Source organism: Gossypium hirsutum, chromosome D02 (genome assembly GCF_007990345.1).
Source record: "Gossypium hirsutum isolate 1008001.06 chromosome D02, Gossypium_hirsutum_v2.1, whole genome shotgun sequence".
NCBI classification, from domain to species: Eukaryota; Viridiplantae; Streptophyta; class Magnoliopsida; order Malvales; family Malvaceae; genus Gossypium; species Gossypium hirsutum.
In genome coordinates this window covers 27,986,357-28,010,485 of record NC_053438.1, presented here as the reverse complement: position 1 = coordinate 28,010,485, position 24,129 = coordinate 27,986,357, and the positions used below count along the sequence as shown (strand labels likewise).

The 24,129-nt window shown below is 36.5% G+C and overlaps 1 pseudogene across 1 annotated transcript; it reads left to right on the top strand.

Moving 5' to 3' along the window:
* The first annotated feature begins 5,393 nt into the window (after window positions 1–5,393).
* Window positions 5,394–9,323, top strand: LOC107888829 (mucin-12-like; annotated as a pseudogene). Its single transcript, XR_001681499.2, has 5 exons — window positions 5,394–5,939; window positions 6,196–6,277; window positions 7,039–7,153; window positions 7,306–8,227; window positions 8,608–9,323. The product of XR_001681499.2 is annotated as a mucin-12-like (transcript).
* The last annotated feature ends 14,806 nt before the right edge of the window (window positions 9,324–24,129 follow it).

Genomic DNA, 24,129 nt, shown 5'->3' with positions numbered 1-24,129 from the left:
TTGTTAAGTGATTTTGTATGATTTTTAAGTTTAGGGATTTAATTGAAAACAAATTAAAATAAGCATGGTTTTCTTGAAAAAATTTAGCATGTGTGGAATGTTTAATGATGTAAATGAATTCGAAACATGGTGTTTAAGGACTAAATATGAAAATAGGCTCGTTTTAATATTGAAGACTAAATTGAATTAAATGTAAAAGTTTGGGGCAAATGTGAAAATTTGTAAATAGGAAAATCATGTGCACTAAATTGAATGTTACATGAAATTGAAGCTAATAAATTGAAAAAAAAAACAATTTTATAGATCAAGAACAAGTAGATAACCGAGGAAAAAGAAAAGTTGTTGAATAGTCCCTAAACCTTCATTGTCTTTGCAGTTTAGCCCAGGTAAGTTCGTACGTTTTAGCTGCGTATTAAATTAAATGTTATATTAACTATGAATTGAATATTTTGATATAATTGAATTGAAATAATTTGATGTATGTTGAGAAATTAATTAACATGAACATTATTATTCGATGTCATACTGAGTCAATGAACGTGAGATAGGATACAATTGACATGCCAATAGGTTTTAATGCTCATTGTACGTGTTTGATTGTGTTCAAAGAATGATTATTGATTCATTACTGTTCACTGAATATACTGAACTCCAACATTTGTTGTGGACTTTTGAGTTATATTATAGTGATCCTAGTGTGTTACTAGGGGTGGATGTAAAGCTTTCGGGCATGGCACTTGGTGCTTAGGTGTGTTCTCGGCTGGTTAAGCTCACTTGAGCATTCTGCTGTGTTTTGGATGGTTAACTGTGTATATGGATCTATTAAATGGTTTATCGGGAAAATTTTTAAATGATTATATGATTTCTTGATTGATTAACTTGAGATGATATTGAATGATCTGATATTATTAAATAGGTTATTCATTAAATATATTGCTATTAAGACTCACCTGTTGAATGGTTGTGAATGACAGGATCATAGTTTATAAACTGATAATGTGTGAATTATATAAAAAATTATACGGTAAGTTTATCATTTTTGACCGTTGAACTTACTAAGCTCTAGTAAAGCTTACTCATATTATTTCTTTTGTTTTCTTGTAGATTACATTTTGTAGAAATTGGGGGGTCGGATCAACTTGAAGAAATCACACTATCCAGAGATCTTTTGGTAGTTTTTCGATGTTTGCTTTTGAGTTATATGGCATGTAATAGGTGTGTTTATATATGTTTAGATATTTACCTCATATACTATATTTAGCTTAATATAAAGTTGTTTTAATTTGCTTGTATATTTGCTTCTTCTTTCTTCTTTTGTGTTTGTGTAAATAAGTTCTTGTGAACTTGATTGTAGCTATTTGACATAAGTCTCAAGGAAGTAATTGAAATATGATATAATGGTAGTGAATGGTATGAATGATATGGGTAGATTTGGCATGAGATATTATAAGTATTTGATAACTTTGATTGAAATCTAAATTGGTATGAAATGTGATTTTGATTTGGATATTGAATTGTGTTGTCAATGAGGGCACATTGGTTAGATTTTTAAATGTTTGAATAGGTAACAATAATGTCTTTTGTATGATAGGAAATTTTGGTATGAAGTGAACTTTTAAAGGTGAGATTTTACCAGTTTGAACCTAGGTATTGATAGTTTGGCATTTGGTATCGATACTTAACCATATGTATAGTCTTAAAACAAACAGAATGCCAAATTGGTATCGAATTTTATTTGAGTATCAATAATTTTTCATAAAATAGTGATACCCTAAAATAATTATTGATACCCTTATTTTGTAAAGAAAATAATATTCAATTTGGGAACCATTTTCAGAAAGGTATTGTTTCATTACCGATACCAACTATAGATTTTCATTATTTTGTTTAAAACTTTGGGAATTTTGTAAATATATCTTATCATGTGCTTGGATTTTACAATTAGGTACTTATAGAGTTTAAATTATAATATGTTTGGTTATTATAGGATTTCAATTTTCAATAATTAAGTATTGTTTAGTAAAGTAGTTATCGTTTGTTGAATGTTACTATAGCATCTTTTTACTCGGGTTCAGCGACTGGGCCGGATAATGGGTGTTACAAGTCTTGCCATTATGCCCATGGTTGTGACACCAGATCCTTGGTGTCGTGGCATTGAAGCTTTCCATCACCACGGTAACTTAAATTTCAACAAACATCACACTATAGATGGACTGTTGATGGAGTTGTGAGATCAAGAGGAGTGGGTCGTGACATCAAGCTCTAAGTTCGCAACATGGAGCTTCTAAGGTCGTGACATCGTGGGCAATCACCAAGGTTGAGGAATCCAAGTCATTCAAGGGTGTGAGTCGTGACACCAAGGATTAGAGTTATGACACCGAGGCTGCCAAATATCCTTGGAAGTAGCCTGTTGGGGATGTTGTGACACCAAAGTCTGGGTGTCACGACATCGAAGCTTGACGAGGCAAATTTTACAAGGGCATTTTTCAGTCAAATCAAGCTAAATCACCTATTAAGCGGGGACATTGTTGTCCATTTTAGGTAAACTTTGTCAGAAATAAAATACCTTTTTTAGATTAAAAAAATCCATAATATCATAAGAAATAAAATGTTCCAAACCACAGCTTTGATAATTTTTTTGTATCTTTGGGTTTTCCATAAATTTTTAATAGATTTTAGTTTGATTTCTAAAACCTAGTTATAATTTTATGATTGAGGTTGTGGATTCTCATGTTTATGCATCATTTTAACAATCAAATCGAAGACTTCATCATAAATTCTAAGCATTTCTAAACTCTACCAATTTTTGTGTGATTTATTTAAACGAATATAAAAATGATTGGGTTTTGTTTGTTAAATATGGGCATGAATTGATTTTCTAAGGTAGTTGATTAATTGAAATGTTAATTAATTAATTTTAAAGTTAGAGAGTGAATTGAAATAATTTGGACTAAATTGAATAAACTTGAAATTTTGGAATTAACGACTCTAGGTGAATAGATAGATAAGTGAGACAAAAAGGAGACCTTATCGAGTATGTATTCAATTGTCCCCATTTAGTCTAAGTGATATCGAGAGAGTAATTGGACTAAATCATTAATTGCGTAAATTATTCATTGAGAGGTAAAAATTAAATCAATTAGAAAATTAATCAATTTAGTTCCCTAATCAAAGAATTAATTATTAACACGAATATGAATCAACTCCTACATTTGTCTCTGATTATTACTACTATAATTTTGAAAATTTTACAATTCAGTCCTTTAGTTATTACTTTAGTTTGTTCTACAATTTTATGGTTTGTTGTACTATACATTTTGGAGAATAGCTAGCTAGACTTGTTAATTTGCATGCGTTATTTTTGTAGTTCTTCGTATCACCCAATTTCCTTTGGGTTCGATCCTTGGTATATTTAATACTCCATTGAAACACAAATTATTACAACTAGACCTATGACACTTGCATAACACCACATTTTTATCTTATTTGTTTGCAATTAAGGCATGGTCACCAGCTTACTTCCAGCACTTAACCTCCAAGCTCTCTCCACCTACACTCTTTATAATTTCCGGCTCTCCGCCCCGACTAAATGAATCAGCCTCCATTATCATCACCACAGTTTTCTCCATACTCCTCCCTTGTTGTATCATTATATGAATAAGTCTCATTCTTTTTATCCAAACTCGATTTTTGAACCTAATATTTTTTTATCTAAACTCTAACAATTATTCATAAGATTTTGAGGGATAATTCAACTTTTAACAAATCTTTAAAAGAAATTATAATTTAAAAAAGTGGAATTTAAATAGTGCTTTGTTTAATGAAAGTAACATCTCATCTATCACTAATTTAATTTTGATTTATTGTGGGTACAAAATTATATTAAAGCAATGTCATGTTTTAGACAAAGTTATGACTGCCTAATACTTTAATAAAATTATAATTAATCTACTTTTTTCTAATTTACTGAAATATATATATATATATATATATAATTAAAGGGTTATTTGGTATCGTTTTAAATTTTTTCTGAAAACAAGAAAAAGAAAACATAGAAAAAATTCTAAATTTGTAGGAAAAAAAGAAGAAGCTCCAAGTGTTTTCAGAAAACATAATTTCGTTATAACAAAATAATAATTAAAAATTAACATATAAGCATAAATAATGTAGTTGGGCCTTTTATTGAATATGGTGGGAGGAGTTAGACACGTAGCCTTTCGATAAATCAATCATTCATCCACTTTTTTAATTTTTGTTGACGTCAAATTAACACATTTGATTCATGAAAAAAGAGTCATTTTTCTTTAAAGACCTAGTTTGGGACCAAAATTTCCAGTACCGTACCTATCCATCACTTCCCTTTCTTTCATTATACTAAAATTTTTATCACCTATTTAAAACATAAATATAATTTAAAATAACATAAAATTAATTAATAATACGTAAAATATGTATTATATTAAAATAATATAGACATACGATTAAAATGTACATAAAAAAATAAAATTATTAAAACAAAAATTTAATTAAATGATACATTTAAAGTTTTATCAATTTAATTGACATAGTTCAAATTTTTCTATGTGTATATTTTTATTGATTTTAAAAAATATATTTAAAATATTCTCTAATAATATAACTTATTTAAAATATAAAAGAACATTTTAATAATTCCCTAATATAATTGGTGACAGGTTAACTTATAAGATCAAGTCAATCAGAGTTTAAATATGAAAATAAATTTCTTTTCTTTGTTTTATTTCCAATTTTTGGTGAAAAAACATGATTTAATATCAATTTTGTGACCAATAAAGTGAAATAACTCTCTATTGGTCCTAATAAAATTTAGATTGTTCTTCTACTAATATTTTTATCAAATTTAAATATTTGCAATGTAAAAAAATTAAATTTCTTAAATTTATTATATTAATATTTATCATACTCATGAAATGTAATATTTCATATAAATTTTATATTTTAATAGTAATGGAGTAGAAGATTGTTACTTTTTTTAAATAATGAATGGTTTACTTGATAGTTTAATTAAGATTTTTTAAAGAGTGCATAGATTTTTTTTTTATAAAAAATTAAATTAAAATTTAACCGAGATTCAATTATAAAATATAGTATTTTTGGTTTCTTACATCCAAATACATAGTATTTGAAGTCATAATTTTTTACCATTAGTAATATTTAATTTTTATATTAATAATTTTAAATGTCTTGATTATCTTTATTTTTCAAAATTAGTATTTATTCCCGAAGATTTAGAAATATTTGAATGGACACTTATAATAAAAATAATTTTTTTTTGAAAAATAAAATATTAGCATTATAAATTAATTATTACAACAAAAGTAAAAGAAAAGCTGTGTTGCCTGTCTCCGTAAACAAAAGCACAGATCTGATTTTAAAGCTACCAAGGAAGCATTTAGCAGTGCGCAGAACAGATCTGAACACCACTTCACTCCCCCACATACCACTTCATTAATATTATAAAGAAAAATAATAATAAAAGGGCAGATAACGTGACAGCCCGGTGACTAACTGTATTTTGCTTTGCATTTCGCAATGGCAGAAGTAGCATTGCATTGCATTTTATCTTTTGAGGTACATATCAAGCTGTCTCAACCTCTCTGATAAAACAAAGCTGCCATTTTACCTCACACAGGAAGAAAATAAAAACTTAAGCAACCAAGCAAGAAAGAAAGAGCGATGAGGCAGGGAGCAGCAGCAACCAATTAAGATGATGAATAGGAATCTAAGGGAATCGCTGGTGAGCGGCGGAGGGAGGAATAACAGTAATAACATTTCGCAGGCCTCCCTTCATCACCGCCGTGGCAAAATTTTTAACGCTGGATTGTTCCCCAGGGATTCAGACGAGAATTTGGATCTTTTCTCAAAGAGTTGCCGCAGCCTCTCCGTCGCCTCCTCCGATGGTACAAACTTCTCCTCTTCTACACTTCCTTTTCTTACTTTGATGCTATTATTTTCAGATTAGTTTGTCAGCCTCAAAGGGAGCAGTTAGCTAAGCTTCGTCTCTATTCTTTTCCATTTCTATTTTTCTTTCTCCCATAAATTAGAAAATGACTGATGGTTTTGGATGCAAATATAGCCTGAAAAGCGAACGACGTCGTTTCTAGGCAATGATAGTTAAAATAAGTTTTGATTTTGATTTTGATTTTGATTTTGTAGTATCAGTAAAACAGGGAAGAACATCACATGGATCAGATGATCTACTTTCTTCGACAGATGGAGGAAAGCATGATTATGACTGGTAAATCATTGCTATTTTATTACTATAATAATAGATTACTGGTAAATCGCATCTCTCTCCTTTCCAAATTTAATTAAACTAATCATTTGCATCATTTTCTCTTTCGGATCTGGTTTCTTTCCATAATCCAATGTTGAAATTTTTTAAAGCTTTTTTCATATATATGGAAAATCTTTGAATGGAGAAGACAACCATCTAAATGAACGAACCTTTTCTTCTGGTGAATCTTCACTTTTTCCATTGTTTCAAGTCGATGTTAACTGGAATCCAGATCTGTCAACGAAAACTAAAACTCATTTCGCTGTTTCAATTTTATTGGAATGTGAAATGTTTTTTTTTTTTTGAAACTAGTTTTTGTGTTCATATGAAGACAATTTTAAATAAATAAATTCTGAAGTTTGTGAATTGTTTGTTTTATTTAATAATTTTATTGAATTGGATCACGAATGCACCTTGATTGGTTTCGTGTGTACCAATTCGAAAATGGTTGAGAAGATAGCAATCTCTGGTATTGTTTATAATAATGTTATACTATAACGTTGAGTTGTTGAGTTACTCAAGTGAACAGAATTCTGGGTGAAACTTTTTGCCCTAAGCTTTGAGAGGTAAAATTTGATTGCTTTAGTGATCAAATAACCGATTTGACAACCAATTTTGGGTAACATATTACCTTGCTCACTTAATTGAGACTTGAATTTAGACTCAGTTTGGAAATCCTTGTCTCTCTCAGTTTATAATATTAACTACTTTTCCATTATTAGGCTTCTAACTCCTCCTGGAACTCCAGTCTTTCCTTCATCTGAGGGATCGGAATCTCAGTCAGCTCCAAGAAGCAATTCCAAAGTTAGATCAGTTTCAACCACAAAGGCTTCAAGGGTATGCATGTCCTTAATTTTAAACTTATTTTGCTTTTTCTGTCAAAATTAGTGGTTGCTCTATTTTCTGGTTAGCATATGATTGTTATTGTCCACTCAAAGTTGGCAACCATGAATGACTTTTTTTTTTTTTCTGTTTTCTCTCTGTTTCAGCTTTCAGTTTCACATTCTGAAAATAATCCTTCCTCGAGACCTGCTAGAAGCAGTTCAGTCCACTCGACCTTCTCTCTCTTCTTCATACAATAACTATTCATCAAACAGGGGCAGTTCAATTCTCAATACAAGCTCAGCTTCTGTGTAATCTTATATTAGACCATCACCGCCTATCACCCGCTCATTATCTACAACAAGACCTTCAACCCCATCTTCACGGTCAACATCATCGCGGCCCTCAACTCCTTCGAAAGTCCGTCAATCTCCAACAAGCTCTTACCTTGACAAGAGTAGGCCCTCACAAAGTTCAAGACCGTCGACTCCAACTTCTAGGCCACAAGTCCCCGCAAACTTGAACTCAACAGCTGTTCGTTCGAATTCTCGCCCATCAACTCCCACGCGTTGGAATCCAGCAGCTTCTTTGTCTTCACTAGTTAATCCTTCACCTTCTTCTAATGGGCACACTGTTTCAAATGGTCGCACTGCAGCTCCAGCATCTCGACCAAGCTCCCCAGGTCCACGAGTCCGCCCCCCGCAACAGCCAGTTGTACCCCCTGATTTTCCTCTTGACACACCACCAAACCTTAGAACAACTTTGCCTGATAGGCCAATCTCTGCCGGTAGGTCCAGGCCCAGTGCTTCTGTTACCACGAAGACAAACCAAGATACTACCAGCTCTATAAATATGCCAAGAAGACATTCTTCACCTATTGTCCCGAGGGGAAGACTCACCGAACCTCCTGGAAGGACTCGGGTCCATTCCAATGGGCATCCATCTGACATACACGAGTCACGGAAGATCTCACATGTCTCCGGTTTGGCTATGCGGAAACCTGTAAAATCTTCAACAACCACTGCAGATGGCACAGGATTTGGAAGGATTATCTCAAAGAAATCACTGGATATGGCTATTAGGCATATGGTATGCTTACCCTCTACTTTTTATTGAATAGATTGTTAATTCCTATGTGGAACTCTGGAAAACCAATTCCTCTTCTTGATCATCTGCTCAGGGCTAGGAATAGTGTCATTGAAGTAGAGAGTATAATTATATATTACAATTGCACTTTCAACTTCGATATTCTTAAGTCTTCATTATCATCATAAATAGAACATCACCATTATCCAGAAGTTGTAGCAGAAATTTTCTGGGTCTCAGGTATTAAACTTGGATTTCTAAATAAGAGCTTAGAGTTGCAATGGCATGTTCAAAAGTTGGAATTTGATGTTAAGTTACTGGCAAGTGTTCCCACATCTCTGGGATATATGAAGTGTTAATGCCACTTATAATCTGTGATGTAGGACTTAAGAAATGGCACAGGGAGTGTTCGTTCCCTTTCAGGCACAACGCTTTTTCCTCAGAGCATCCGATCTGCATCTGTAAAAACCCGAACTCTTCGTTCCTTAAGCACTTCAGACTCTGTGAATAGCAATGGAAGCTCTTGTAGCATGAAAAATGGAGACTACTCTGAGAATGGAAATAGTACAATGAGAGCTGCAGAGAACGGAAGTGATTCCCATGATGGAAGATACTCGGCCAAATTAAGTGAGGTGGACATCTATGAGAGTTCCCGTTATGATGCAATATTTCTAAAAGAGGACTTGAAGAATACGAATTGGTTGCATAGCATTGATGATAAATTAGATCGAGGATCCATCTTTGATAATGGATTCGAGTCTCTGCCTGAACCATTTGAGCTATTATAACATCTAAGAAGTGGTTTATTTTTTCTCTAGGAATTCATAGTTATTTATTTTTCTCTCATAATTATTTGGTTACTTTGCAAGAATGTAATCCTAAAGCTTTTACCACTGAAAACGAGGAGTGAAGACGGCAAAACGTGTTTCTGCAAAAGATAATCTCATCTTTAATTGGTCTTTCTATTGTCCATCTGTTTGGCTGTAAAGAGTGGAACTCAAATCCAACCTTTTCTTTTCTTTCTTTTTTCTGAAAAATAAAGTCCAAAGTTTTTCTTGGCATCCTGGCAATTGGACCCTCAAATTCTAAGTTGATATTCTAAAGCCTTTTTTACTTGCTACTGTAACTAAGATGTTAATGCTGGACATAGGTGTAGTCCTTTTATGCATTTGAAACGTCTTCGGAGAATTATATAATATCTATGACTCAATATAAAAGTATCATAAACGTTTTTTTATTAGGAATCAAATTATATTTTATTATCTCTACTAAAAAAATCAGTAATTTAGCCTCTGTACCTTAAATTAAAAAGTAAATTAGTCATTGTTAAAAATTTTATTCATTTGTACTATTAAAAACTAGAATGATTAACAAAATAACAAGATAGTAATGCTTGACGTGTGATGTGTACCTCATGCTGATGTATACAGATCAATTTTTAACAGAAGAAATGAATGAAACTTTTAACACGACCAATTTACTCTTTAGTCTAATATATAAAAATTAATTTATCTAATTTTTTAATAAAAAAAATAAAATACAATTTAATTTCTAATACAAAATTCTCTGTGATACTTTTATCTGCCAATATGTGTTAGAAATATGTAGTTGAAAGTAACCAAGATTCAGATCCATTGCATGTAGCGGAGGACCATAATCCTGCTGGAAAAAAAAATCAGATAATTGAAAATGTGGTAAAAAACATGCCAGACAGCCAGCAAAACAAACAAATGATTAAGCTGATAAGAAGCAGGGGGGAAGGCAAGAACTACACCAACTCTAAATTTGTTTATTAATTATTTTATAAAAGAAAATCAAAAGGGATTTTGTATATTCATTTTTTATTCCATATTTTACTAATAATCATTCAACTAACGATGGTGGAAGAGGTTATAAAAAATGGATACCAGAACATCTTCTTACCTTTGGTAAACACATCCGGCAAAAAGAAATGTTTTTGCAATTTCCCAGCCAACCTAAAACATATGATCCATATTAAGTGCACATGGAATTCCCCAATTCCTTGAATCGCTGCATCAATATATGATAATGGCCTCCAAGGCTTAGGGCCAAATTTATAAATAAATATTGACACTTAAATAATAAAAGAATTCTATTAAGATTTATAGTAAATAAATAAATATATTACAATTACAAACGCTTAAATATTACTAGAAATTCTATTACATGTATATGTTTGTAGAAACTACGTATTTAGAATATTAATGTGTTTAAAAATAATATACAATAAATAATGGGATGTATGATTTGAAACTAATTAATAATAACACATGAAATATGTACTGTATTAAAATAAAAACAATTAGATTAAAGTGTGAGTAAAATGACATAAATAAATAATATTAAGAATACTAAATGCATTACTATTGCTTATCATGGTGTTGCCATCAATCTTGAGTTGGTGTCGAGTTTATAGCACCAACTTAATCAATACTGGAAATTCTATCACACACATATGCATGTGAACATTACCTGCTTAGAATAGATGTTAGTTTAAAAATGTTGAAATTTATGCCTAAGAATATGCTAGTGTCATAGGCCGTGGATTAAAGCCCGTGACGATTGTGTAAAGAGTGTCCCACAGAGGTCAATTGATGAAATGGGGGCTTATTTAACTCGATAGAACTAACTCGACTTGTGGAACCCATGAAGAAATCCATCTACTTGAAGCTTTGGTGGCCTAGGGAAACCTTCCAGTAAAACTAAAGTTACCAGGGTAAATAGTGTAAATCTTAAAGGGATAGGATTGTATAGAGTTTAAATCCCTTATGACTCTCAATTGTAGATAGGCTCTAATCTTGATCGTCAATATGACACAATTTGTACCACTAGTTTTGGGGGAACTCAATATAAATAGAGGCATTCCCGCACATTTGTAATCATTCCATTCATAGTTGTGAATATATTTGAGAGCACTTACTCAAACACTTGGTGTGTGTTGTTTTCTTTTAGCTTTTCTGTTCTTCATTGCTCTTTCATTTCAAGTTTGTTTCCGCTATATTTCGGTGCCTTAGAGCATTTTTGCAAGATTTAGGTTAACTTAGGCAGATTTGGAGTAAAGAAATCACCTAAGGCCACGCGATTTGCAAGTCTAAATTTCTAACCCAGTGACAATTAGTATTAGAGCTAAGGTTCGAAGGCACCGTTGAGATGTCAAAAAGAGCAAATGAGCAGAATATCCCGACAGAGACCGTGTTGGGAGAGACAGGAAACATAGCAGATAAAAGGATATGTTTCAACTTTGGAAAGTCATGTGGTCCATCTCGAGGAATCCATGAATGAAACACTCGAGGTAGTGGAGACACGCACTAATGAGTTAGACCAAGGGGAGAGCAGTTCGAGGAATATGTGGTAGAGACCCTTATTTCGAATATGGATGCATTGCAAGCACTCCTTAATATTGATGGAGGTAAGTTGACAGAAAAGAATGATGCTCTTGAATCTGAGATGACAACTATAAAGGAAGAAAACGAATCCATGGTAATGGCTTTGAAGGAGGAAACTGAGGCCACGGCAAGGGCTTTGAGCACAACCAATTGAAGAGCTCGAGGGTGAGCTTGTTGTCTATCAAACCATCATGGGTAAAGGGGTGTTGAGTGTAACACTGAATCGGGAGATTGATGTCCCCAAATCGGAGAAGTTTAAGGGGGAAATTTTTGCGAGGGAAATGGACAACTTCTTGTAGAAAATGGAGCAATACTTCCGTGTCGTGGGCATCAAGGATGATGATGCTAAGATAAATACTATTGCTCTATATTTTAATAGTTTTTCTCTTTTATAGTGGCGACGCAGGTCCATAAGTGAAAGACGTGGTCAAACCATAATTGGGAATTGAGAGGAGTTCCAGAAAGAGTTCAAGGAGCATTTTTACCCTCAATATGTCGAGAAGGAGGCTCGGGCTAAGTTGCATTGGTTTTCACATTAAGGTACAACTCGGGAGTGTGTGAAGGAGTTTAGTGAATTGATGCTCCAAATTATAGATCTGAGTGAGAAGGAGGTATTCTTCTATTTCATAGATGGGTTGAAGCCTTGGGTTAAGCGAGAATCGGAACGTCGAAGGGTCCAAGAACTATTCAAAGCTTATGATCGTGGTAGAGTCCTTAATCTAGCTTGTTCTGAGGAAAGACAAGTTCGAGTTTTCCAAGCCCAAGAAGAAGGCCAATGGTAAGGAAGATAAAGGAAGGACAAGTTGAGAATTGCAATGATAGTGCTGGCAATGAGAAACCACACAATGGGAAGAGGAAACCCAATAGTAAATTGAAGGGGCCATTAAAATACTTTCTTTGTAAAGGTTCATGTATGGTAAGAGATTAATCAAAATGGTTTGTGTTTTCTACCATCAAAGAGAATGATGAGCTAGAAAAATCACCAATGAGGCTTGGTGCGATCGTGCATGAGATTAAAGCTAATAGAGGTAAAGAGAGTGAGAAGAAGCTAGTAAAGTGCTTCTTGTGTTGTGGTTTGCATAAGATGCGAGACTGCTCAGAACGATCTAAGACTTCAATGATCAGTAAAGAAGTGGAAGAGAAGCCAAAGAGTGAGGCTTTGAAGCTTGGGTCAATGATACTCAATTCTACAAAAGTGAAGAGGGATCGCAAGAAGAAAAGGTTGATGTATATGGACATCAACATCGCAGGTAAGAGGAAGAGTTATCTTATTGATACGGGGGCATTAGGCCTATTCATATAAAAAAAGTCGTGGGTAAACTTGGTCTCTCAATTAGTGAATCAACTAAAAATATCAAGACTATTAATTCTAAAGAGCTTCTAACTATGGGGGTAGCATAAGGAGTTGAGCTAAATATTGATCAATGAAAAGGCAAGGAAGACTTCGAGGTAATTCATTTGGATGATTTAAATTTTGTTCTTGGTTTAAATTTCCTTAACAAGATTAATGATTTTTTGGTTCCTTTTACCGACTGTATATGTATCTTGGATACTCGACAACAATAATGCGTTGTGCTAGTGAGTTAAGACATGAAAGGTGGAACAAAAGTATTATTGACAGTCCAACTAGCTGAGGATGTTCATGAGGGAAAGGATATTGACTTGGTAGATCAGACGAGTTCTACGAAGACCCGATTGGAAATTCTAGAGGGGAAGAAATTGATATGAAGCTTGTTGAGTTATTAGTGGGGCTACCCCTAAGACAAATGTGGGTTGTGCATCAGAATTTGGGGGAAAAGTGGCGATGCAAACTGGGCAGCTGAAACAAGTAAATGCAACGAGTAAGGTACATCTCAAAAACTTTGGTAGTGTTTTCATTTTTACTTGTTAGCTTAACAAGGACACAGAGGCCCTTTCTGAGTTCTAAAGTGGGTAAGCCAAGGGGTTTACAAGCCAGACTTAGCAGCGAGACTCAAGGTTAACCCAATGTTCAATGTGAGTGTGTTGAATCCTAATTGTGCGGATCAAGGGATCCCGATTGAGACAAGTCACAATATGGGCAAGTACGAGAAGTGGTCTCTTCCGGTCGAGCTGTACAAAAGAGAGAAACGAGTCGATTTAAGTGACATTAGAGGCATAAGCTGAGGCAAATGTTTCGAGGGGCAAAACTACCTGACAAAGAGACTAGTTGGGAATTAGCCGAGACATCGAGACCGTTTTGAGATGAGTCAAACCAATGTCACCTCAATCACGCAACGATGGCATCACTAGAATGGGTGAGGGAGAATGCCATAGGTCGTAGATCAAAGCCTGTGACGATTGCGCAAAGAGTGTCCTATTGAGGCCAATTGATGAAATGGGGCTCATTTAACCCAATTGAATTGGCCAACTTGATGAACTCACAAAGAAGCCCATCTACTTGAAGCCTTAGTGGCCTGGTGAAACACTCTAGTAAAACTGGAGTTACCAAGGTAAATAGTGTAAATCCTACAGGGATAAGATTGTATAAAGTTTAAATCTCTTAGGACTCTCAATTGTAGATAGGCTCTAATCTTGACTGTTGATGTAACTCAATCTGTACCGTTAGTTTTGGGGAGCTTAACTATAAATAAAGGCCTTCTCGTACATTTGTAATCATTCCATTCATAGTTGTGAATATATTTGAAAGCATTTGCTCAAGCACTTGGTGTGTGTTGTTTTCTTTTGGCTTTTCTATTCTTCGTTGCTCTTTCCTTTCGTGTTTTCTTTTGCTAGAGCACTTTTGTGAGAATTCTAACTGTTGAGAGAGTTAGTAGGTTGATTTAGGATGTGACAGCCCAAAATTGACCCTAGTCGGGAAGTGGTTTCGGGACCACAAAACCGAGTCATAAAAATAATTGATTTCCATATTCTATGCTTATTATGTGTGTACATGAGCATGTGGAAGTTTCATTCTCCAATTTTTCCAATTGCATGAGAAATTATTAAATAGGGATCAATATGAGACATGGTGAAAATATGATAGGCTAATTTAAAATGGTCTATTAATGCATGTTGTGAAAATGATGGGTTTGCATGTCAAATTACCCAAAATTTGAGCTAGTGGTTGGCCATGCTATGGGTGGAAACATGTTGAGAACATGTTGGCCTAGTGAGGTATGTAGGAAAAAAATAAAATAAGGAGTATGGGTAATAAAGAAAGGAAAAACAAAAAAATGAGTGGTTTCCCCCCCCCCATTGCCGTGAGCTAAAGAAAGGAAAAGAAAAACTTGTCCATCCTTTTTCATCCTCTTTTGACCGAAAATTCTAAGGAAGGAGGAAGGAGTTCTTGCTTCATGTTTGGTTTGGAAGAGGATTAGGAGGAAGTTTGGCCATGCATGTAACTAGATTGAGGTATGTTTGATATTATTCTTTGAGATTCATGCATATTTTAGTTGTTAGCTTGAGTTCTACCTAGCCCATGGTCTAAATCTTGCTATGTGATGGAAATGACACTCGGCCATGGATGCATCATTCTTGGTTGATGTTTGATGTTGTGGTGATGAGGCATGAAGATGAGTTAAGATTCGGCCTAGGTGGAGTTTGTGTTAATGCCATTGCATGCTAAATATGAAGCTTGTTAATGATGCATGTGATGGTGGATTGATGATTCTTGAATCTCCTTTTTTTTAGCATTTTTGAGTGAGCACATATGTGCATTGGTTGCTAGATGGGGAAGAATCGGCTAGCAAGTTGTGTGCTAAGGCCGAATATAATTTTTGTAGGTTAATGAGTAATGCATGTGCTAAATTGATGGAAAGGGAGAGGATGCTTTACTAGTGTATATATGTGTGTATTAGCCAAGTTTTGAACTTGAAACAAAAGGGTGTTTAGTCAATACAAGTGACCATACTTGTAGAATGTATTAAGTGTTGAAATCGGCCCCAAAGTAGACATGCATATTCGGCCAAAGGGAAAAAAATTAGCAAAAAAATGTTGAGTTTGATTCATGATTCTGTACATATGTGACCTTAATGTCTAATGTATAAATATGGGCTAAGTGCCTTGTGTTCCTCTTTTCGATGCTCAAATGATTAAATCAATTTATTTGTTTAATTAAGCTCAAGAGCAAAGGGGAACTAAATCCGATAAAGGGAAGGAAAAAGTGGCCGAATAGCTATCGGAATCGTTCGACAACACCCGAGGTAAGTTCTTGAGTAAGAGAGCTTAAATTAAGATTTGATTAGATCATGTTTTAAGCAAATCAAAATCATGCTCTTTGTGTGTGGCTATTGAGCCGAAATCACAAGAATGATAAGTGTCTTGTGTTTGAGTTTTGCTAACGAAAATGAAACACGAATGTGCTATGATTTATTGTTAAATGTGCATGGTTATTTGAATGATGTCCGGGCTAAGTCCCGAAGGCTTTGGGCTAAGTGACAATATCCGGACTAAGATCCGAAGGCATTTGTGCGAGATACTAATTCCGGGCTAAGCCCAAAGGCATTTGTGCGAGTTACTAAATCCGGGTTAAGTCCTGAAGGCATTTGTGCGAGTTACTAAATCCGGGTTAAGTCCCGAAGGCATTTGTGCGAGTTACTATAACCGGGCTATGTCCCGAAGGCATTTGAACGAGGAGCTATATCCGGTTAAATTCCGAAGGTACGTGATTTGGGAATGAATGATCTTGCTGTAAAAATTTCAGCTAATACTCTAGAAACATCCCAACATTGAGGTATGTTTCGTATGTGCTTGAATTTAATTGAGCCCTTACAAATAAGTATTCGCTCAGTTGATAAACGAGCTTCCGGCCTTTGGCTGAGTTGATCTTTTGTGTATGTACATAAGGGTTGGTATGTGAAGCAAGTATGATATCGAAAATTTGTGCATATGAAATTATCCGTTTAGCTATATGAATGCTATACTTTTGTTGTGCTGAAATTCCTTGCTCAAAACTTACTAAGCATAAATTGCTTACTCCGTTTCATTGCTCCTCTGTTTTATAGATTGGTTCTCCAGCTATCGGACTCGGGATCTTGAAGTTGAAGTCGCCCACACTATCAAAGCCCCCTTTTGGTACAATTTTGGTTGAACTTCGAAATGGCATGTATAGGACTACCCGTTTGTTGTGGGTCGTGGACCCTTTGGACTTGTATAATTTTGGATAGCCATGCGAAAATGGCTTATATGTGTTTGAGTATAATGTTATAATCATTCGGTGTGGATATGCTTGACAAGGATTAGCCATAGGAATGGTTAATCACTATCATAAATTGTGCTATTTATGCAAAAAGGGCTAGTTGAATTATGGAAACCATGAAATAGGTAAAGTCTACCTTAAAGGCAGATGCTGACAGCAGCAGTGATGTAGATTTGGAAAATCACTAAAAATAGTAGGAAGGGAATTAAATAGTGAATAAATTATGTAAACAAACCTTGATGAATCTACTTTCATAGGAAAGTAACGAAACAATCATACGGACAGTATGTTAAGAGATATTCAGGTTCTCATGAGACAGGGCCAGAACGGTTTCTGGATTCCCTGTTCCGACTTTGGAAATTCATTATAAATTAACCAGAGATAATTAGGAGTCATACCATATATGTATAGATTCCTCTCTGAGTCTAGTTTCTATAGAAACAAACGGCATCAGTATTGAAGCTCTGTGCAGGGAGATATCCAGGTCGTAATGCGCAAAGGTCAGTGTAGTCGATCCCTGTAACATGGGAGACTTTGACTAATAAACTGTACTAATTGGCCCGACCAAAAATTCTAGAAAAAAATATGTAGATGGGAATATTAGTCTATTTTCAGGGAAAAATCACAAAACTGATTTTCGAGTTGTGAAACTCAAGATATGATTTTTAAAGCGACTAGTACGCAGATTGGCAGTGTCTGGGAAAATTTTTTTATAAGGGGTTTAAAGTCTGTTAACACCTCGTGTTCGACTCCGGTGTCGGTCTCGGGTTCGGGGTGTTACATTTGATTGGTATCAGAGCTACGGTTTAGTCGATTCTAGGACTACCGTAATGCGTTGGGTCTAGCTATACATGCCATTTTATGTGATTATTGGATAGTGTGGTGATTTCTGACATTTGCAAATGTGTTAATTTATAGTAATGGATCCCGATCCCGACCGAGAGGTAGCTGATGATCTTGAGAGTGTGGCGCCTGCTCCCGCACAAGGGACAGCGCCGGCGGACTCTCAACCTAATGCTAGTAACCCGAATGATGAAGCTAGACACGCTTTCTATAGCGTGATGAATGATTGGTTCAACCAATACATTCGAACTAATACGGCTGTTCCACAACCTCCCTTCCCGACTAATACAACCCCCGCACCTACAATACCTCCGGTAACTGACCAAATAAGGTCAAATAAGCCCCCAGTTGACAGAATCCGAAAACATGGGGCTACTGAATTTAAGGCTACGGATAGCGACGATGCCGAGCAAGCTGAATTTTGGTTGGACAACACTATCCGGGTACTCGATGAGCTATCTTGTACACCCGATGAATGCCTAAAGTGTACTATCTCCTTGCTACGCGATTCTGCCTACTATTGATGGAGTACTCTGACTTCTGTTGTGCCCCGAGAGCAAGTAACTTGGGAGTTTTTCCAAACTGAGTTTCGGAAAAAGTATATCAGTCAGAGATTTGTTGATAAAAAACGGAAGGAATTTCTTAAGCTTAAGCAAGGTTCTATGTCAGTTACTGATTACGAGCGAAAATTTGTTAGACTTAGTAGATACGCTCGGGAATGTGTTTCGTCCGAGGCTATTATGTGTAAACGCTTCGAGGATGGGCTGAATGAAGATATAAAAATGTTCGTTGGCGTTCTTGCAATACGAGAGTTCGTAGTACTTGTCGAGCGAGCTTGTAAAGCCGAAGAGCTTAGAAAAGAAAAACAAAAAGTTGATGAGGGAACTGGAGAGTTTCGTAAAAGATCCTCGGGAAAGTCTCTTCAACAGGCATCGAAGAAATTTCGAGATGATGCGGGCCAGTTTAGAGGCACTTCGGGCCTTTTTAGACGAGATCGTGATCGACCCCCTGTGGGTACACGAGGCACTTCGGTCGCCAGTGTTGGGAATGAACGTCGAGACAGAACGAAATGTCGATATTGCGGTAAATGGCATTCGGGGAGTTGTAGATTCCCTGACCGCTCCTGTTACAAGTGCGGATCAGTTGACCACTTCATTAAAGATTGCCCGAGGTTGTTTGAACAGAATGAAAATCAGAGTGGGAAACCGGGTGCTACCACTGCTCGAGGTAGACCATCTGGAAATATGGGCAATGCTAGTGGTGGTCAGAGAGGATCTAGAGATGCTACGACCAGATTCGAGGCTCGTGCGCCTGCTAGAGCTTATGCTATACGTGCCCGCGAGGATGCTTCTTCGCCTGATGTTATTACCGGTACTTTTACACTCTTTGATACTAATGTAATTGCTTTGATTGACCCCGGTTCTACTCATTCTTACATATGTGAAACCTTAGCATCCAGTAAGACTTTACCTATTGGGTCTACTGAGTTCGTAATTCAGGTGTCAAACCCCTTGGGTCGTTACGTGCTTGTCGACAAAGTGTGTAAGGAATGTCCCCTAGTAATTCGAGGTTCCTGTTTTCCGGCGGACTTGATGCTTTTGCCATTTGATGAATTTGATGTTATTCTTGGTTTGGATTGGTTGACCGCGCATGATGCGGTTGTGAATTGCAAAAGCAAGACTATTGATTTGAGGTGCGCAAATAACGAAGTAATCCTAGTTGAGTCTACGGACTTGGAGGGGATGCCAGCTGTAATATCAGCAATGTTGGCCCAGAAATATGTAAGAAAAGGGTGCGAAGCATACCTTGCGTATGTACTTGATGACAAAGAATTAGAAAAGAAACCCGAACCTGTGCCGGTGGTTTGTGAATACCTGGATGTTTTTCCTGAAGAATTACCGGGTTTACCACCTGTTCGGGAGGTAGAGTTTGGTATTGAGCTTGTACCTGGGACTACGCCGATTTTGATAGCTCCGTATCGTATGGCACCAACCGAGTTAAAAGAGTTGAAAGCTCAGTTGCAAGAATTGACGGATAGAGGTTTTGCTCGACCAAGTTTCTCACCTTGGGGTGCACCAGTATTGTTCGTGAAAAAGAAGGACGGAACCATGAGGTTGTGCATTGACTATCGTCAACTGAATAAAGTGACGATAAAGAACAAATATCCGTTGCCGCGCATCGATGATTTGTTCGACCAACTGAAGGGAGCCACAGTGTTCTCAAAAATAGATTTGAGATCGGGCTATTATCAGTTGCGAATTCGAGAATCGGACATACCCAAAACTGCCTTCAGGACGAGATATGGTCACTACGAGTTCTTAGTGATGCCGTTTGGGCTCACTAATGCCCCTGCGGTATTTATGGATTTGATGAATCGGATCTTCAGACCATATTTGGATCGGTTCGTAGTTGTGTTCATTGATGACATCTTGGTCTATTCAAGAGATGAGACCGAACATGCTGAGCACCTGAGACTGGTGTTGCAAATTTTGCGGGATAAGCAGTTATATGCTAAGTTCAGTAAGTGTGAGTTCTGGTTAAGAGAGGTTAGCTTCTTGGGTCATGTGGTATCCGCATCGGGTATTCGAGTTGACCCTAACAAAATTTCAGCCATACTTAACTGGAAGCCTCCAAGAAATATTACCGAAGTTCAGAGCTTCCTGGGACTCGCCGGTTATTACCGACGATTTGTCAAAGGTTTCTCGATGATAGCCACACCAATGACGAAGCTACTTCAAAAGGATGTTAAGTTCGAATGGACGGAGAAATGTCAGAAAAGTTTTGATCAACTAAAAACTTATTTGACTGAAGCTCCAATTTTAGTGCAACCCGAATCAGGCAAAGAGTTTGTCATTTATAGTGACGCATCCCTACTTGGGTTGGGTTGCGTATTGATGCAAGAAAGTCGAGTGGTGGCCTATGCGTCGAGACAATTAAAGCCACATGAGAAAAATTATCCGACCCATGATCTTGAACTAGCTGCCATCGTATTTGCTTTAAAAATATGGCGACATTATTTGTTTGGTGAGAAGTGCCATGTATTTCGGATCACAAAAGTCTCAAATATTTGATGACTCAGCGAGACTTGAATCTGCGACAAAGACGTTGGCTTGAGTTGTTGAAAGATTACGAGCTTGTCATTGATTACCACCCGGGAAAGGCTAATGTGGTTGCGGACGCCTTAAGTCGGAAGTCATTGTTTGCTTTACGAGCGATGAATGTGCATTTGTCTGTTCTACCCGACAATGTGTTAGTAGCTGAATTAAAAGCCAAACCATTATTGACTCATCAAATTCGTGAAGCTCAGAAAGTCGATGATGAATTGGTTGCAAAACGGGCTGAGTGTGTTCCGAACAAGGAATCGGAGTTTCAAATTGATGATGATGATTGTTTGAGGTTCAGAAGTCGTTTGTGTGTTCCAAGGAATTCGGAACTCATTTCGATGATTCTGAACGAAGCTCATTGTAGCCGAATGTCAATTCACCCGGGGGGTACGAAAATGTACAACGATTTGAAACGTCGATTTTGGTGGCATGGTATGAAACGAGACATCTCCGACTTTGTTTCGAGATGTTTAATATGTCAACAAGTGAAAGCGGAACATCAAGTGCCTTCAGGATTACTTCAGCCGATCATGATACCCGAGTGGAAATGGGATCGAGTCACAATGGACTTTGTGTCCGGACTGCCATGGTCAACAAGTAAGAAGGATGCGATTTGGGTTGTTGTTGATAGACTGACTAAGTCGGCTCACCTTATCCCCGTGCGTACGGATTTTTCATTGGATAAACTAGCCGAATTGTATGTTTCTCAGATTGTGAGATTACACGGGGTACCTATTTCTATCGTGTCGGATAGAGATCCGAGATTCACCTCGCGATTTTGGAGGAAATTGCAAGAAGCTGTGGGTACCAAGCTGCATTTTAGCACTGCTTTTCATCCCCAAACCGATGGTCAATCTGAGCGGATAATTCAGATACTTGAGGATATGTTGAGATGTTGTATCCTCGAGTTCAGTAGTCCATGAGAACGGTATTTACCTTTGATTGAATTCGCTTACAACAATAGTTTTCAATCAAGTATTAAGATGGCACCTTACGAGGCTTTGTACGGTTGTAAATGCCGTACACCATTGTTTTGGACCGAGCTCGGTGAAAGTAAAATTTTCGGAGTTGATTTGATTAAGGATGCCGAACAGAAAGTAAAGGTAATCCGTGAAAGTCTGAAAGCAGCCACAGATCGTCAAAAATCGTATGCGGATTTGAAACGAAGGGACATTGAATATCAGGTGGGAGATAAAGTGTTCCTTAAAGTTTCGCCTTGGAAAAAGGTACTCAGGTTTGGCCGTAAGGGCAAGTTGAGCCCGAGATTCATTGGGCCGTACGAAATCTCCGAACGAGTTGGTCCGGTTGCGTATAGATTGATTTTGCCCCCTGAGCTTGAAAAGATTCACGACGTCTTTCATGTTTCGATGCTTCGACGCTATCGATCTGATCCATCGTACATAATTAGCCCATCAGAGGTTGAAATTCAAGCCGATATGAGTTATGAAGAAGAACCGATGCGTATCCTAGCTCGTGAAATAAAGGAGTTGTGGAACAAAAGGGTTCCGTTAGTGAAGGTGTTATGGCTCAAACACGGGATCGAGGAAGCTACTTGGGAAACCGAGAGCTCGATGAAAGAACGATACCCAAACCTATTTACCGGTAAGCTTTTCGGGGACGAAAATTTCTTAAGTGGGGGAGAGTTGTGACAGCCCAAAATTGACCCTAGTCGGGAAGTGGTTTCGGGACCACAAAACCAAGTCATAAAAATAATTGATTTCCATATTCTATGCTTATTATGTGTGTACATGAGCATGTGGAAGTTTCATTCTCCAATTTTGCCAATTGCATGAGAAATTATTAAATAGGGATCGATATGAGACATGGTGAAAATATGATAGGCTAATTTAAAATGGTCTATTAATGCATGTTGTGAAAATGATGGGTTTGCATGTCAAATTACCCAAAATTTGAGCTAGTGGTTGGCCATGCTATGGGTGGAAACATGTTGGGAACATGTTGGCCTAGTGAGGTATGTAGGAAAAAAATAAAATAAGGAGTATGGGTAATAAAGAAAGGAAAAACAAAAAAATGAGTGGTTTCCCCCCCCCCATTGCCGTGAGCTAAAGAAAGGAAAAGAAAAACTTGTTCATCCTTTTTCATCCTCTTTTGACCGAAAATTCTAAGGAAGGAGGAAGGAGTTCTTGCTTCATGTTTGGTTTGGAAGAGGATTAGGAGGAAGTTTGGCCATGCATGTAACTAGATTGAGGTATGTTTGATATTATTCTTTGAGATTCATGCATATTTTAGTTGTTAGCTTGAGTTCTACCTAGCCCATGGTCTAAATCTTGCTATGTGATGGAAATGACACTCGGCCATGGATGCATCATTCTTGGTTGATGTTTGATGTTGTGGTGATGAGGCATGAAGATGAGTTAAGATTCGGCCTAGGTGGAGTTTGTGTTAATGCCATTGCATGCTAAATATGAAGCTTGTTAATGATGCATGTGATGGTGGATTGATGATTCTTGAATCTTCTTTTTTTTAGCATTTTTGAGTGAGCACATATGTGCATTGGTTGCTAGATGGGGAAGAATCGGCTAGCAAGTTGTGTGCTAAGGCCGAATATAATTTTTGTAGGTTAATGAGTAATGCATGTGCTAAATTGATGGAAAGGGAGAGGATGCTTTACTAGTGTATATATGTGTGTATTAGCCAAGTTTTGAACTTGAAACAAAAGGGTGTTTAGTCAATACAAGTGACCATACTTGTAGAATGTATTAAGTGTTGAAATCGGCCCCAAAGTAGACATGCATATTCGGCCAAAGGGAAAAAAATTAGCAAAAAAATGTTGAGTTTGATTCATGATTCCATACATATGTGACCTTAATGTCTAATGTATAAATATGGGCTAAGTGCCTTGTGTTCCTCTTTTCGATGCTCAAATGATTAAATCAATTTATTTGTTTAATTAAGCTCAAGAGCAAAGGGGAACTAAATCCGATAAAGGGAAGGAAAAAGTGGCCGAATAGCTATCGAAATCGTTCGACAACACCCAAGGTAAGTTCTTGAGTAAGAGAGCTTAAATTAAGATTTGATTAGATCATGTTTTAAGCAAATCAAAATCATGCTCTTTGTGTGTGGCTATTGAGCCGAAATCACAAGAATGATAAGTGTCTTGTGTTTGAGTTTTGCTAACGAAAATGAAACACGAATGTGCTATGATTTATTGTTAAATGTGCATGGTTATTTGAATGATGTCTGGGCTAAGTCCCGAAGGCTTTGGGTTAAGTGACAATATCTGGACTAAGATCCAAAGGCATTTGTGCGAGATACTAATTCCGGGCTAAGCCCGAAGGCATTTGTGCGAGTTACTACATCCGGGTTAAGTCCCGAAGGCATTTGTGCGAGTTACTAAATCCGGGTTAAGTCCCGAAGGCATTTGTGCGAGTT